This window comes from Siniperca chuatsi, linkage group LG1 (assembly GCF_020085105.1).
Source record: "Siniperca chuatsi isolate FFG_IHB_CAS linkage group LG1, ASM2008510v1, whole genome shotgun sequence".
In the NCBI taxonomy this organism is placed as follows: Eukaryota; Metazoa; Chordata; class Actinopteri; order Centrarchiformes; family Sinipercidae; genus Siniperca; species Siniperca chuatsi.
Window position 1 is genome coordinate 11,497,482 of NC_058042.1, and position 14,998 is coordinate 11,512,479.

Genomic DNA, 14,998 nt, shown 5'->3' on the forward strand with positions numbered 1-14,998 from the left:
AAAAGAGAACAAGTAACTTGAACAACTGCTTATTAATGGAGTTGGTTATGGATTAGATGCATAATTTGGGGGGAATAATTATAGACAATGTTTTGTCATTAATATATATTTAATTCATATTTAACAAAATGCAAGTAGGTGAGTGATTGCCTTGCCTTATTTTGTCTATTCAGCACCCAGGTTAGATCACTGGTAAAATGTACCAACATAACATTAATTGTGACTCAATGTTCTTTGTGAAAGAAACATTTTTTTCTTGCCTATCTACTCAGATTACTGTTTTCATCATAGATAAATGATGCACACATTCTCAAAAAAATTAGCTGACTTTTCACCTCTCTCCTCATAAAACTCTTGAGTGTATTCATGTTTTTTTGTTTGTTTGTTTGTTTCTTTGTGTATTGTAATATCACATAAGACCTTTTCAACACCTGCAGCAATAACAACAGTCAATAATTAGTCTGCTGCGGTGGTATTGTGAATGTCACTGTAGGCTTTGCCACATAATCTAAGCTTGAATTAAATGCCTCCTCTCAAAGCACACTAGCGAACTGAGTGAAGCTTGTCTGGAACTTGATACACATCCAATTCAAAAAGGATTAGCCAATAATGAGCCTCAAATTTCAACGTAATCCATGCTGCTTTTTATCAAAGCCTTATTAATTTTTCTGCTAATAAAGAAGCACTACACAACACACAGTTCCAATCTAATGGAACACACGTGGACAAATAGCAGAGAAGAGTGCAGACGGAGAAAGGACGGCAGAGTGAGAGCGTTGTCAGTTGGTCAGGCTTGATGGGTGGTGGTACTGAACCTTTAGGTGGCAGTGTTGCGCTGCATGGCACAGCCTGGCACTACGCCAATCTGCAGTGGACTTATAAATGCAGGGGAGGAGAAGAAAGGAGTGAAACCTATGTTGGTGTTCTTAGTGAAATACTCTCGCCTAATGATGTAGAGGCTGCACAGGGAAGATTGATAATGGCAGTTAGAGATGTGAGTGATAAGATCTATCCGGAAGAGAGAGTGGAATTACGGGGTGACACTGTGCGACTCCTGTCGATGCACACCTCCGGGTCACTGCATCTGGGGTTGCATTTAATGTGTTTCTGTGTGATAGGTAGCAGTCAAAAGAGGCATTCAGTTTGGCGTCATTTGCCAGGCGCCCTTGTTGTGTGTGTGTGTGCATGTGTGTGTGTGGTTGATGATGTGTGTGAGAGAGAAATGAGACAAGCGATGAAATGGGTGGTGGTGGAGGTGGGGATTCAACCCTACAGGAGGACACATGAGCTATGACACTATACTGTAAGCACAACTTCATTGATTCGCTCATTCATCCCTATATTCCACACAAGATTTATTGGAATCAATAATTCTGACGAATGATTCAAAGACGCACACAAACAGAGCCAGTATGTTCTATATAGTGCCACACTGATAATATAAATAATGTACTTTTCGTAGATACTTTTGCTCACACATGTTCCTTTGAAATGTTCTGTACAATTTAATCAATATTCTTCTATGTACTTGTGTATAGCATAAATGGAATCCTTATAGAAACTGAGGCTTGAAACTGATCTCAACTTGTTCCTCAGTCTAATTCTACTTCGCTCCTTAATGACACAAAGCAGTTCAGTTGAGTCTTGCCGATCTAACCATCTTCATTCTATACTGTATTGTTACAACTGGAACATAAAACATGTCCTTTAAGCATCACATTGTATATTCATGTCATAAAATTCACAAATTCATAATCAAATTGGTATTTATTTATGTAATGATTAAATAATATTATTTAGATCTAGACAAAACCCACTGCCATAAAAAGTCCAGGGGAAGTGAGATATCCTTCCTGTTAGCAATACCTATGAATTACTCTTAATACTTATTAATATGCACTAATAGATTTGACTGCACACAAGGGTACACTTTCTTATCTCTATTTCCTTATTATTAGAAGAAAAAGTAATTTTCTACCTTTCTGCTATTAACTAATATCTATATTTGGAGATTTGTAACGAAGGCTCTTAAGGCATATCTGGTTGGTTCTCAGTCAATTATTCCAAAACATCTCACTGATAAGGATCCCACTTCAGATTTGAGGTTAAATGGCAGTTATTGATTGTGGTAAAGCAGGATATGTTATCAGTTACATCCATATTTTGATTGTTTTGAACACGCAACCATTTGTATTGACATGTGAATGACATCTCCATTTCATGACCATTTATAAGTAGACGCTCATCCACTATGTCCCTTTCCTTTTTGAATTCTGCCTGCGTATTGAATAAAAACAGAGAGATTAGCTATAGTTTTTTTAAAAAAAAGCCAAACAATGCCAATTACCTTTGAGTGAATCTTTAAACAGAGAGTATATCCAAAAGGTAATATCATCATTATCATATCATATTTCCCTCAGAGTAGGACTGCTTTGGAAAAAGAACTGCATTATTAAAAGATTTCTTATGCATACATACATACATACATACATAATAAAAATAAATCAGTATCATTGAAAGTTATTACCAGTTGTTTTTCAGTTTTAAAATGTGGTTTGATGCACTACATTGAAAACAAGTTCAGTAAGGTGCTGGATTGTTACACCCTATAAAGCATCACAAAGGTGTATGATAGAATGATGAAGCTTAGCATTTACGTTGTTGCCTTTTGAGTAACAAACCATAATCAATCACCCATTGTTGCCTGAAGTTGACATCACATAAGCAATTCAATGAAAGAGGACATTCAAGAGAAAGAAATGTGTAAAGCGGAGGGGAATAGCTTTTAAAATTGACCTTCCAAAATTGAAAAGCCATTTTGTTCCAGTTCGCAAGAGTCACTTCTATGCAACACCAGCACCAATCAAAAAATAAGGAAACTGAAAGAAAATTGATAAATAGTCAGAGAGAAAGAGGTGGAGAACAACAGCAAAGCATGAAGGTTTCAATATTGTCTTCCTCTCAGAGAATATAGAACATAGGGAATAGAAATAGCAGACATCTACAACAGTGTCATCACAGACAAATGCCAAGTGAAATCAGCTTTATAGAGACCCCAAACTTTGCAGATAGCAATAGCAGCAATCCTTGCCTTTCCTTTCTTTTCCCCCCGCTTATTATTTACCCTCCAGGGACCTACATTAGTGTAAACAACACTGAGGAAAAAAGCATGAAAACACTGTCCTAGTTTCACAAGGCAACACAAGCATCTAAGAAACCAAGTATAATCATAGCCGTTTCACCACCAGTCTTACTTTCTTCCTTTCAGTGGTCTTATGGGGAGACATAGATGTGGTTCACGAACATAACATGAGCCCAGTGGCTAAGCATTAACCATGTACTGTACATCAGATCCAGAGGCTCTTCTTATGGAGACATCAACAGGGATTTACTGAGGGTGCACGATTTGAAAGTAGTCACCACGCTGGTGTATGCTTAATCGATTACAATCCATACTTTCAGTTCTCACTCACCATTAACCTTAAAAAAAATCCCATGGTGAATGTGAAAATAAGGCTGTTTATTGTCTGTTGAGTTAGCAAGCATATATAGATTAATGTATACATTCTTGCAGATACACAAGATGCATCCTTTTCTAACTTCCTCACTTTGTTATGGTAATATACATTATATGTCAGGATGCACAATTATGTGCTTTCAGTTGTGCAACCATGTGGCCTGAACACCTCATGTGCAGAAAGGCGTAATTGCTGTGGGTTATCAGTGTTTTTCTTGCATGGCAGAAAAGATGCAAGCACTGAAAGGAAGTGCGCACCTACAGTTCAGTTATCCCACACTGCTCTGATGTGCTCTTCTGCAGCACAAATCATGCCTTAGCTCTGGGGCCTCAGTATAACAGCTCATTATTGTGCAGCTTCACTATAGTAACAACACATATAGAACACCTGACAACATATGCATATTAGATTGACAATCAGTTTACTGTTTTGTTGATTTTTTTTGTGTGCATCCGACTCGCATATTGTTTTCCTAATTGTTGTGACCGCTACAATAAAAACAGACTTCTATTACTGTATCAGTCACAAAAAAGGAGAAGTCCATTAAATATTACAGTAGATGTAGCTTTCAGTTTAACGTGCAGTACGAGAGAAAGACCTGTGAGGATGAACAGGAATCTTTTGCAGAGTATTCCTGGTGTTGTCTTGTCAGTACATTTAATGAATGGACATTCTATGCAAACAGGAGTTTGTACAGACTATTGTAATTATGGAGCCTTGGGGGAGCCGTCTTTCTTGTGCAGGTTCATTTGCCACATTAATAAGGGGATTAGTAGTACGTACGGGGGCTGATGGCAGCAGGAGAAGTTTGAGAAGATTAATGAACTATGACAATGTTGCACCTGAGGGGAAAAGTCTGTTGCAATGTCTTCTGGGTTGTGCTGACACAGAGTTTGGCGGTATGAAAGAGGAAGATGGAGAGAGGCCAGTGATTGTTGCCGACTGTTATTATACATCCTTCTCCTCAGCTATCCTGTCACTTCTTCTGGATACTGTGTTTGTGATTTCTTATACTGTACATGTCCATGACACTTTTGACTGAAGATGTTCCAGTGGATTTAAAATTGTCTTGAAAATAAGGACACCAACTTGTACAATCTCATCTTTGCATCTGAAGAAATGCTTAAACTGGATGAATAGCTATAAAGACATTATTTAACCAAATCTTTGAGCAAAATCTACAATTGTCAACATCAGTTTGATGATTAAGCAAACTACCGGTAGATGCAAGAAGAATAACCTGTACTGCGTTCTCTTATTGAGTAAAATGTAGCCAAACCTCAAAACAAATGTAGCTATCAGAAGATCGTAAGCCAATAAGTCTGAGTGAAGTTTCTATCAAAGCTTTAAATCATCAGTGGAGGATTTGCAGTGCTCTTTACTGCAGAGAACGTTGTATTTCTTTAAAAAACTTGTCATGTCCTCCAAGTCTAGGTGGGTAAAAGGAAATGAAATGGATTGCGGGCTATACTAAGGTAGTGGGTGTGAGTACTACCAGAGTAGATTATTGCCCCAAGGGGGATCCAGTTTTGTCTGCACAAAACAACAAAATAAATCAAAGCTCCCTGTTGGTACACTGGCTGAACTGTGGAGTTCATTTATATGTTTTTATTTTCCGCTGTTGAGAAAAATGAAGTGCTACTGATTTTTAATATATTAATATATTTATTTATAGCTTTTTGTTTTGTTTTTTTCTTTGTTGTCTATAATTGCCAGGCCAAAACACAGATGATGGCAAATTACCAGGAATTACATTTGATTTGATTAATTTTCATGTCTATTTTAACCATTTTCATACTTGTGTTGAGATACTTTTCCTCACCATTACACTGTTTTATTCTGTGAAACATATACCAAACAATTTTGATAATGACAAATATTGTCACATATCAAAAGGTCTTACATGTGTGTGCATATGTGATTTTTTTTTCTCTTGGTTTGTTGTTTGTCCATCACGTTTGGCTGGCAATCCATTAATCTCAAATTCATCATCCATTTTTTGCATTTTCTCAAAGCAAATTGATTGATGATCAATCTTCAGGGGGTTTGCTTTGTGAAGTTAATGTTTTGCATGCACAAAAACCAAGTCATTGTGACTTTTGTGGGACTGTCAATACTTAATTCATCTTCATGTTTTCACTAATCTGCAAAACACATTTCCCATTTTTCTAAGGCAATCAATCAAGTTGACATACTAGCTTCATATTTTTTCAAACACTGCATGATGAGAAAAAGACAAACTGCAGCTTAAAACACTTACGGTATTAACACCTCAACTGAATTCTCTGAAATTTACCTTAAATATAAGAGTAGAGGGTGGAAGAAAATGTTTCTTGACTACTTGCTTGTCTACAAGAAAAAATGATATAAAAAGATGAAGTTATGATGCTACTTCATTGTTTGAATGCCCCCCACCCCCACCCTAACAACCCATCTCTCCTTTCCACGCCTCACTTGGCCCCTCCACCCACTCCTTAGCTTCCCTGTCTCCAGCCCACACCTTCCACCCGTGTTTTATTGGGGTCAATGCCGTTACATGCAATGTTAAATCACCAAGAGTGCGTTCACCTTTGTGTTGTGATCATTTGTGACAGGTGAGGGTGCTTTTGTGTTCAGCACATAGCCCCACTTTCTTCCTGTTACTATCCTCTCTCCCTATTTCATAAGAAAGGGATGGGGGTGTGTGTAAAAGATGGGCAGAGTGGTGCTGTATGTCCTGACATGACAAACCCAGAGGGAGACGCGTCCTTGTCATTGGGTTGTTGTGTCAAGTGACACACAGGCCGCTGCTCTGTCACGAGCGCGTGCCAGTGTCTAGACTAATAGTTGTGATAATGGCATTGCCAGCCAAAACCCCCCCTCAAGCAAAGAGCCGCACTTGACTTGAAATGTGACTGCCATTGACTGCTTTGCCACTGGGCCCCATAGCTCATAAAAACTCTGTAATCCTCACTGATGTAAATCTTTCTTGTATATATAAGATGTTTCATGTAAATTGAACTCCTGGTAATCTTGCCTAATGTGCTGTGGTAAACAATAATGGACTTGTTTTAATTTTCTTTTGTTTTATTTATTTGCCCTGCTTTCTCCTTTTCCTTTTTTTTTCATTGCTGGGTATACATTAATTACATCTGAAATAAACTCTGCCAGTTATTCAGTACACTGCAACTCCTATGCTGTTTTAAAAGCTTTATTTGAACAGTGCTATTCTACCTTTATAATTTCATAATAAATGTTTCAAAGAGATCATTTCTTTCTTGTTTTTAATTCGTCCATTTGTTCTCCTTTTGTGATGTTGTGATAAGACATTATGCATAAACTGGGCTATGTTTCAGTCAAGCTACCATGTGTGAACCAGTTCTAATCAGCATTTGCCCGTAAACAAGTGCTTCGGCTGATTATAATGCCAAGTTGTGTATTTTAAGAAGCAAACAGATTTTCTGTTATGACTGAATCCAATATTTGAAATGAGGCACACAAAGTCACTGACACAGCCAATGTGATAATTCACTTATAGTGAAAGTGAAATTTTAATTCAAAGTTAATTTAAAGAAAGAGTCACAAAAGCACATCAATGTCGTTATGTATCTGTGTGCAGTTTGAAGGCATCCTGAATGTTGAGTTAAGCTTTTCTGACCTAAATACATGAATGTCAGTGGGATCAAGTTAGCAGCTGCTCTCCAACATCTGATTCTCAGGTTGTAATACTTTGCACTGGTTAGCTTAAAGGAAAGGTTCAGATTTTTTCAAGTCTGTTTTAAAACGAAACTCACATGCCGATATGCCGATATGTATGAGTTATTGGTCACTAATGATTCCTGCTGTTGGTTTTGAAGAGCACAACTTCAATGGGGGCTGAAATTCAAATTCAAATCCTCCATCTCTTACGTTGAAGTTATATTAAGAAGGGATGTCTTCACAACGAGTATGGACAGGAGAAATCATTACAAACAAAAAATCTTTGAATGTACGCATGAGCATGTGATTATTTTAAGACAGACTGAAAAATGTGAACCTAACCTATAACAATTTGGTTTTGTTAACAAGTGGTTTCACAATTACTCACAAAATCCTTTTGATGAGTTAGTTTAGAACTACTTCTAAAATATACAGTGTGAATATGTTTAACATAACTTCAAAAAACATTAAATAAGTCGTTCACGAGTTTGACTGAATTCTGATTGGTGGCGCTGTGGAAGCAGGTGTAACTGAACAGCACTTACACTCAGGTGTGCAAGAATACATATAATGCTGAACAGCAAATTAACAGCAAAAACCTGCATCATAAAATTTGAATGTCAATCTTGTGTCTACAGTAACGTCAACAGTAAAATTAGCAATTGGAATGTCCTAACCAACACCATCATCATCTTCATCATCATCATCACCAGCACCATCATAACAAACAGTAATATACTCAAAATGTTTTTTTTTTCTTGCAAAAGCTGACTTTTTATTATGACACTTTCATTTGTTAATCTCCAGCTACCTTTCAGTTTAAGAAGTATAGATGTGTCACCTCTTAACTGTTTTTTTTTTTGCAGAAAGAGAGAGAGAGGGGGAGGGTGTGGATTTCAAAGTGCCATGCCAACACATCTATGGAAAGTAGGCCTAACTCAGCTTAATCTGTCCACTCCGTTTTAAAGCCAGAAGCAGAGCTTAGTCTTCATTTGAATGTGGACGAGGGGAAAAAAGAGGATAAATAAATAAATATAGGCTTTAAAGTTTGACCTCATCTATACGGTCACTTTGAAAAAGCTGTGTGCACTTACTGACTGGAATTTGAAACCTGACTTCTGACCTAAAGTATAATCATATTGCCTGTCCTTTCCAAAAAAAAAAAGTAAAGAAGACAATGCTAGTATTGCATCTCTGAACATTTTTTTATCAGAATATGTTGTCTGTGTCTCCCAATCTCATGTGGCCAGATTTCCAAATTGTGTGCAATCCATGTGGGATGGTAAGATTTCTTGGATCTTTGAAAACAGTATGCTGTCATTGAATTTACTGTTGCAGGTTTACTTTTTTCTGCCCTTGCACAGACTATATTTGCTGGCAGACATGTTAGAGATGGTCTTAGATGTGATCTCTATATGCGTTAGCGAAAGAATATGAATAGTCAGTCCTTTTTCTGTGCAAAGCATTTCTTCAATTAACATGCCAAGGGCAAAGTATAACTTTGTTTTGTCAATGATGAAGCAATTAGCAGATAGCACATATTACAAACACCGAAGATTTAAACTGAACCACTCCAGCGACCAGATGCATTAAATTCTGTGTAGATGTTACACAGAAAGCCTGCATACACCAGATTTTCAGCAACAAAGCAAACTTTGTCATCATGAAATTGAGTGCACATGACAGAGAATAACATCCACTTCAACAATTATCCACACAGGGATGATGTCACATGCCTTTTTAATCTTGTTTGGACAGAAACCAGACTAATGTCCTTGGTCTTCCACTAGCAATGTAATCAAAGCAGCCCTTGTTTCATTATGTATTGCCATTAGGCATTGGTATGTATAGTAAGCCAATAAAGGTGATTGATTGATGACCCATAGGTGGTCAAACATATGGTTCACTTACAGTAGTTGAGGAAGTAATAAGATCCTTAACTCGCGTAAAAGTAGAAATACAAGGTAAAAAATGCTCCCATTCAGAATCAGAAATACTTTATTGATCCCCGAGAAACTCTTTGTTACAGCAGCTCGCCTTTACGTCAGTGCACACAGGAGAAAGTACTGGCAAAAAATATAATACAATACACTATAAAAACAGGTCAGAAAATAAATTGAGTACCAGGTGGGTATAAGTATAAAATAAAATAAATTTGGTGGGATGAGTCTTCCACTGAAGGTACTAATTCCAAGTCCAGCATTCAAAATAAATGTTAATGAAATAAAAGCACAATATCAAAAGTAATAATAATCATTCTGCAGACAGTGACCCATAATATTGTTATGTGATTCGATTTTATATTATTTGATTATTATTACAGATGCATTAACTTGTAAGTAACATTTTACTGTTGTGGGTGGTGAAGGTGAAGCTAATTTGAACTATTATATACTGTAGCAATGCATCATATTTTTGAATAAGTTAAAGACATGTTTTTTTGTAAAATCTTAATTTGTAGAAGTAACTAGGTGTCAAATAAATGAAAAAAGTAACATATATTGCCTCTGAAATGTAGCGAAGTATAAGTGTAAAGTAGCATAAAATGGAAGTACCTCCAAATTGGACTCAAGAATAGTAGTTGAGCACATGTACTTGGTTATATTCAACTTCTTATTGCTCGGAAGTCTACACAGGTTACTGTACAATTTGGAGGAGAATGTGTATGCTATAACTATTTATTTGCACTAGAGTACAATCTAACTGCACACATTTATAAATATTATTGAACTCTGTTGAGACACCATAGAGAACTCTAATGTGCTGAAAAGATTAAGGCTCCAAATACAAATGTTCCTCTGAAAGGTTCCCCCTCACCTGCCCACATTGTTGCATCACACCCTTTGCAGTCATAAAGGTGTGTGTATATATAGGAGGGATAGCATTTCTATAAATATGAGTATTTGTTTGTGAAGTGCTGTATGCACCTTTTCTGTGTGCACTAAGGACTGAAGTCAGGAGGTTAAAGTTGAAATTGGTAGCATTGTTATAATCAGCCTTTATGATTTTAAGACATTGTTATTAAAATGATAATGTCCTTACATTGTGTAAAGGGAAATTCGAAAATATATGTTGCACATCTTTTGATGTCTTGGAATTTACAGTAAATGTCACAGAGTCAGAACACACTATTGCTATAAGAGACAGAAAAAAATAATTAAAATAAAAGTTAAGAAAAGAAGCAAAATCATGATAAAGCACACATCAAGCTTTTGCTTCAAGGATAAGAAAATAGAGCAATGTTTAGTGATTTGATAGCTTTGAGGTCAGGTGAGTTTTGCTGAAGGTTCGGAGATAAATGCAGGAATAACCAGAACAACAGGAGATAAGGAGCCACTAATGTGATATTTCTTTTAAAGTAGGCTGACTCGCTGATTTTAGTTTTTAGCAAACAAATTGACTTCACTGAATATGCTAATATATGCTACATTCTCATATATTTCCATGAATTGACAGATGCCTTTTGAACATAGAGCGTTGGCTGGGAGCTTCACTAAATTAGTCATCTGCCCGATGCCATTACACTGAATTAAAATCAGCATCAGTCAGACACTTGAAGAGGGCCCCAGAGTTTGAGCCTTGTAATTTTTTTTTTTCTGCTGCTGATGCACACACTGTCATATTTTTCTCTACTGACAGTGCAGTTTAGTCTCTCTGACATTTTCCTCTAGTGTAATCTTTCCTTAACTAGTGTCTAGTCACTCATATTTTCCCTTTTGGGGGAAAAAATGAAGAAAGGTGAGAGCATTTCTCAGTTTGAAGCCCCAAATGTATTTGACTCTAGACAAAGAGAGAAACTATTTTCACTTTCACAGCCCAGAATCCTCCAGGACTGCAGTGAGTTATGCAGTGATGTTGCTGGGAGGGGAAAGCCCATCCTCTGTAATGTAGGTATAAGATCTTTATTGAAGGAAGGTGCTGTGGTCACACCACTGGGAGCCTGAGGCAAATGTTATTTTTCTATTTCCCTTTTGTTTCCAGAGACAGACTGATATATGCAACCATGCATACAAAAAGAAAGAGAAAGTGTCCTAAAGGTTACAGAAGTGAAATTTTGACCGGAAGGTTGCCGGGTCAATTCTTGGACAGGCAGGATAAATTAGACTGGGAAAGAGAAACCACCACTGGGGTGCCCTTAAGCAAGGTGCTTAACCCCCACTTGCTCCAGTGAGGTCGCTCATTGGATAAGACTGTTATTGTACTGGGCAGCTTCCAAGTGTAGATGTGTAAACCTTAGTGTGTGCAGGATATGCCTGGAAACGAGCATTTGTACTCAGTGAATTTGCTACCATGGATGTATAAAAAAAAAGTCATACCAAGAGAAAGAGACATTGATCTTTATGCTTCTTTTCTGCATGATCTTTCGACAGAGGATTGAAATTGAACTGCTACTGAGCATTTTAAGCAGATAAATATAATATTTAGATACAGTCCTCTTAGGACTTGGTAGTTGGTTCCACATGGATTCTTACAGGAAGCACATTAGACTAAGAATAAAAGCATAAATATGATTTTATGGGGATTTTGAAGGATTTACATTTTAGCACATAGTAATGAACAACATGGAAATAAAAGGGCATTTCAACATACAACATTATTGTTGTCTTTATGAGCATGAACAGCTTGCTTTCAAAAATATCATCTCGTAAAGTAAGGTTTGAACTCCATATATCATATGGTGGCACTTTCCAGATTTGTTCCATTGGCAATAAATTGGAGACTGTAACTGTGCGCCCTTTAACTTCAAAACATGTAATGTTAACAAAGTAACTCCAGTAGGTATCTCTTGCTCCAGATGAGCATTTTAGCTGTCTTGGTTTTAACAATGGGAGAGGTTTGATCCTTCTGTTTCAACTGTGGCAGATCATAGAATTAAGTATAAATGATTTCCCATGGTGAACTGGATGAAGAACAATGATTAATTGGTGTTAAGACTTTCCTTAACTCTGCACTACATCATTAATAGATTCCCTTCATCACGACAACAAAGAGCAACAACACAGCGTGGATGGCAAACGATTGTACTCATTGTACTCTCTGGCCAAGAGTACAATGAGAGATATGAGTGACTTAGTAGACATATAATGCTCTTCAGGGAGCTAATTAGATATGAAGTTGTGATTTATGGCTACTGGAAGGATGTGTGTCAACCCACTCCTGTTCAATGTATAGACAGCAGATTTGTATTGATTGTATGCTTTGTCTTGTGCCTCAGGCATCAGCACGCTACAGTGTAAGCTGTGTGCCTTGCCTTTGTCTGGTGAGTTGAGCAGATAAGGGTTGTGATAAATCTGCCCGAGAATAAGCTGTCATAGAGGTGCCGCACATGGGAATATTTAACGCAAACATAAAATATGGCTTGTCTGTTGTTTTATTGTCGAGGGTATAAGAAATGGCAGGGTTTTAAAATACTCTCAGCCCTTATTTTTGCACTTTTCTATCTCTGCAGCCCCTGCCTGCACAGAAGCTTACATTCCTGCTCATCTTTGTTAGGGCCATGGAGCGGACAAAAAAGGAAAGAAGTGACGCTTTGCACTGAATGGTGAACCCGCACCTTATCGCCGCTCAGTAATATGCAGAGGTGTAAAACATTTGGCTAGCTTATTTAGATGAAATGATTTAGCCCTGGTTGTGCAGAGTTAGCGAAGGCTAAATCAAGTAGTGTGTTGGGGAAGAGGAGAGAGGAGGCGAAAATTGGTTTCCCCTATCTTATGGCGCACATAGAGACCTAGCCTGGTTTCCCCTCTCTCCACAGACTCCCCTCTGACGATAACGTGCCCTGATAATGGATATATGCACCCAGATTTATTTTCTATTTCCTGCCACAACTGCTTTTCCAGGAAACTTCTTTTTTTTAATGTATGAGCTTTATGGTTGCTTTCAGTTGTGACATTCAGGATGCAGAGCTCCAGTACCAGAGTAAGGAGGGGAACTTTTGCCATGCAAAGAATAGAGTAGGATACTGTTTTGAAGACTGCAACCTTTACCTTAACATATACAAGAAGGCTCTAATGCAAGCTCAGATACGAAGGGAGGTAAACTTTATGAACTCGGTTGATTTGTCTGCCCACAGAGTTTTTATCCCACTTAGCATCATTGCAGGAAACTAATATATAACATTATTAATATATAACAATGAATTAACATTAACATTCATTACAGGAGTTTCTCTGTCGCTGGAGTGGACTTTGCCATAAGATTTAGTAAGGTTGTTGTGGCATGAAAATTAGTCATCAGTTTTTACATCAAAACTTGAAATTAAAGCTCAGTGAGTGACTAACAGACATGACTGGATGTAACACCGCAGCCCCTGGTTTGCTCCTATCTCCCCCTTCTCCTCTAATCTTTAAAAAGCTGTGGCTCCATCTGTCATGTGACATGTGACCCTGCTACATGCTTGGTAGGGTGTTTCAGTGTCCCAGAAACCAGTCCAGCCTCTGTCCGGGGAACAATGAGGTTCCTTCACCACCACAGACTCTGGACTGTGGTTGCCCCAGGCCAAACATGACATGGAATTCCCCCTGAATGGTGGGTGTCTGTGTGTGTGTGTGTGTGTGTGTGTGTGTGTGTGTTGGTGTATGCTGGTGTGATGATGATGGGACTTTATTCCCTCAACACTTATTCAACACTGCTGTAAGCTGTTCACCCATAGACATCAGTGGCTGCCTTGTTCTGGTCCATATCTTCACAGCAGGAAGTGTGTGTGTGTGTGTGTCCACTTATTAATAGCCCAGCCTCTGGGATAATAGTCATAACCAGAGCAGGACAGAGGGGATTTAAAGCAACACACTGGACAGACTGGACTGATTAATATCTTAGAGGAGCATGTTCTTTGATCTTGTGTTTACTTTGTTATTAGGAACACACAGTTTGGAGCCGTGTCTGTCCTATGGACAAGGAAGGACATTATTGATTAGTAATGGTCATGTGGTTTGTAAAGCATCTATTATCCCGTCATGACGCTATCTATATTTTATTGGGACAGCACTCTTGCGATATATGCACTGCAAAAATATACCTATCCTATGTCATTTTCCTAAAGAAGCAGTGTGTAGGATTTAGTGGCAGTTTGCTACCATTTGAATACCGCTCGCCTCGCCCTCCCTTTCCAAGTGTGTAAGAGAAACTATGGTGGCTGTGAAACTCGAATAAAACACGAAAAGCCCTATCTAGCGCCAGGCTTTGTCCGTTATCGGTTACTGCAGAAACATGGGGGTGCAACATGGCGGCCTCCGTGCAAGGGGACCCGCTCCCTATGTATATAAAAAAAACGGCGTATCTTAAGTTAATGAAAACACAACGATTCTTATTTTCAGGTGATTATACACTAATGAAAATATACTTATGAATATTATATTCGATTTCTGCCAATAGATCCTCCTAAATTTTAAAACAAGCCACATCACCTGTCAATAGTTTTAGATTTTACATATATTGTATATTAATCAACTTCACTTTTCTAGAATCAAGATTAATTGTAAGCATTGCACTGATCTGCCTTGCTGTGTCTTGTTTCATGATAGAGACATAAAAATCTATCCTTGAAACAAGGGAACTGTACTGGAAATGAAGTCACCATTTTGGCAAAACTGTTTTCTTGTTTTATGAAATATTTTGAAGGCACATAGAGTGTTGACGGCTCAACGTGAGACCAAATGCACTGTAAGCGCTGTAAGCGAGGGTCAGTTTGTCACTTGCCATTGTTTGCATGAGCACATACACACATTGTATTATTAATGTATCTTCTCTACAGTCCTAACTTGGCTACCTCCTATTATCAAAACAGGCTACTTTACTCTGGT

At 37.8% G+C, this 14,998-nt stretch overlaps 1 protein-coding gene across 8 annotated transcripts in view; it reads left to right on the forward strand.

Annotated features, from left to right (window-relative positions):
- The window catches only part of LOC122876885 (protocadherin-9), a 198,772-nt gene that overhangs the window by 4,498 nt on the left and 179,276 nt on the right, over nt 1-14,998 (forward strand). The gene's annotated exons all lie outside the window — the stretch shown is intronic.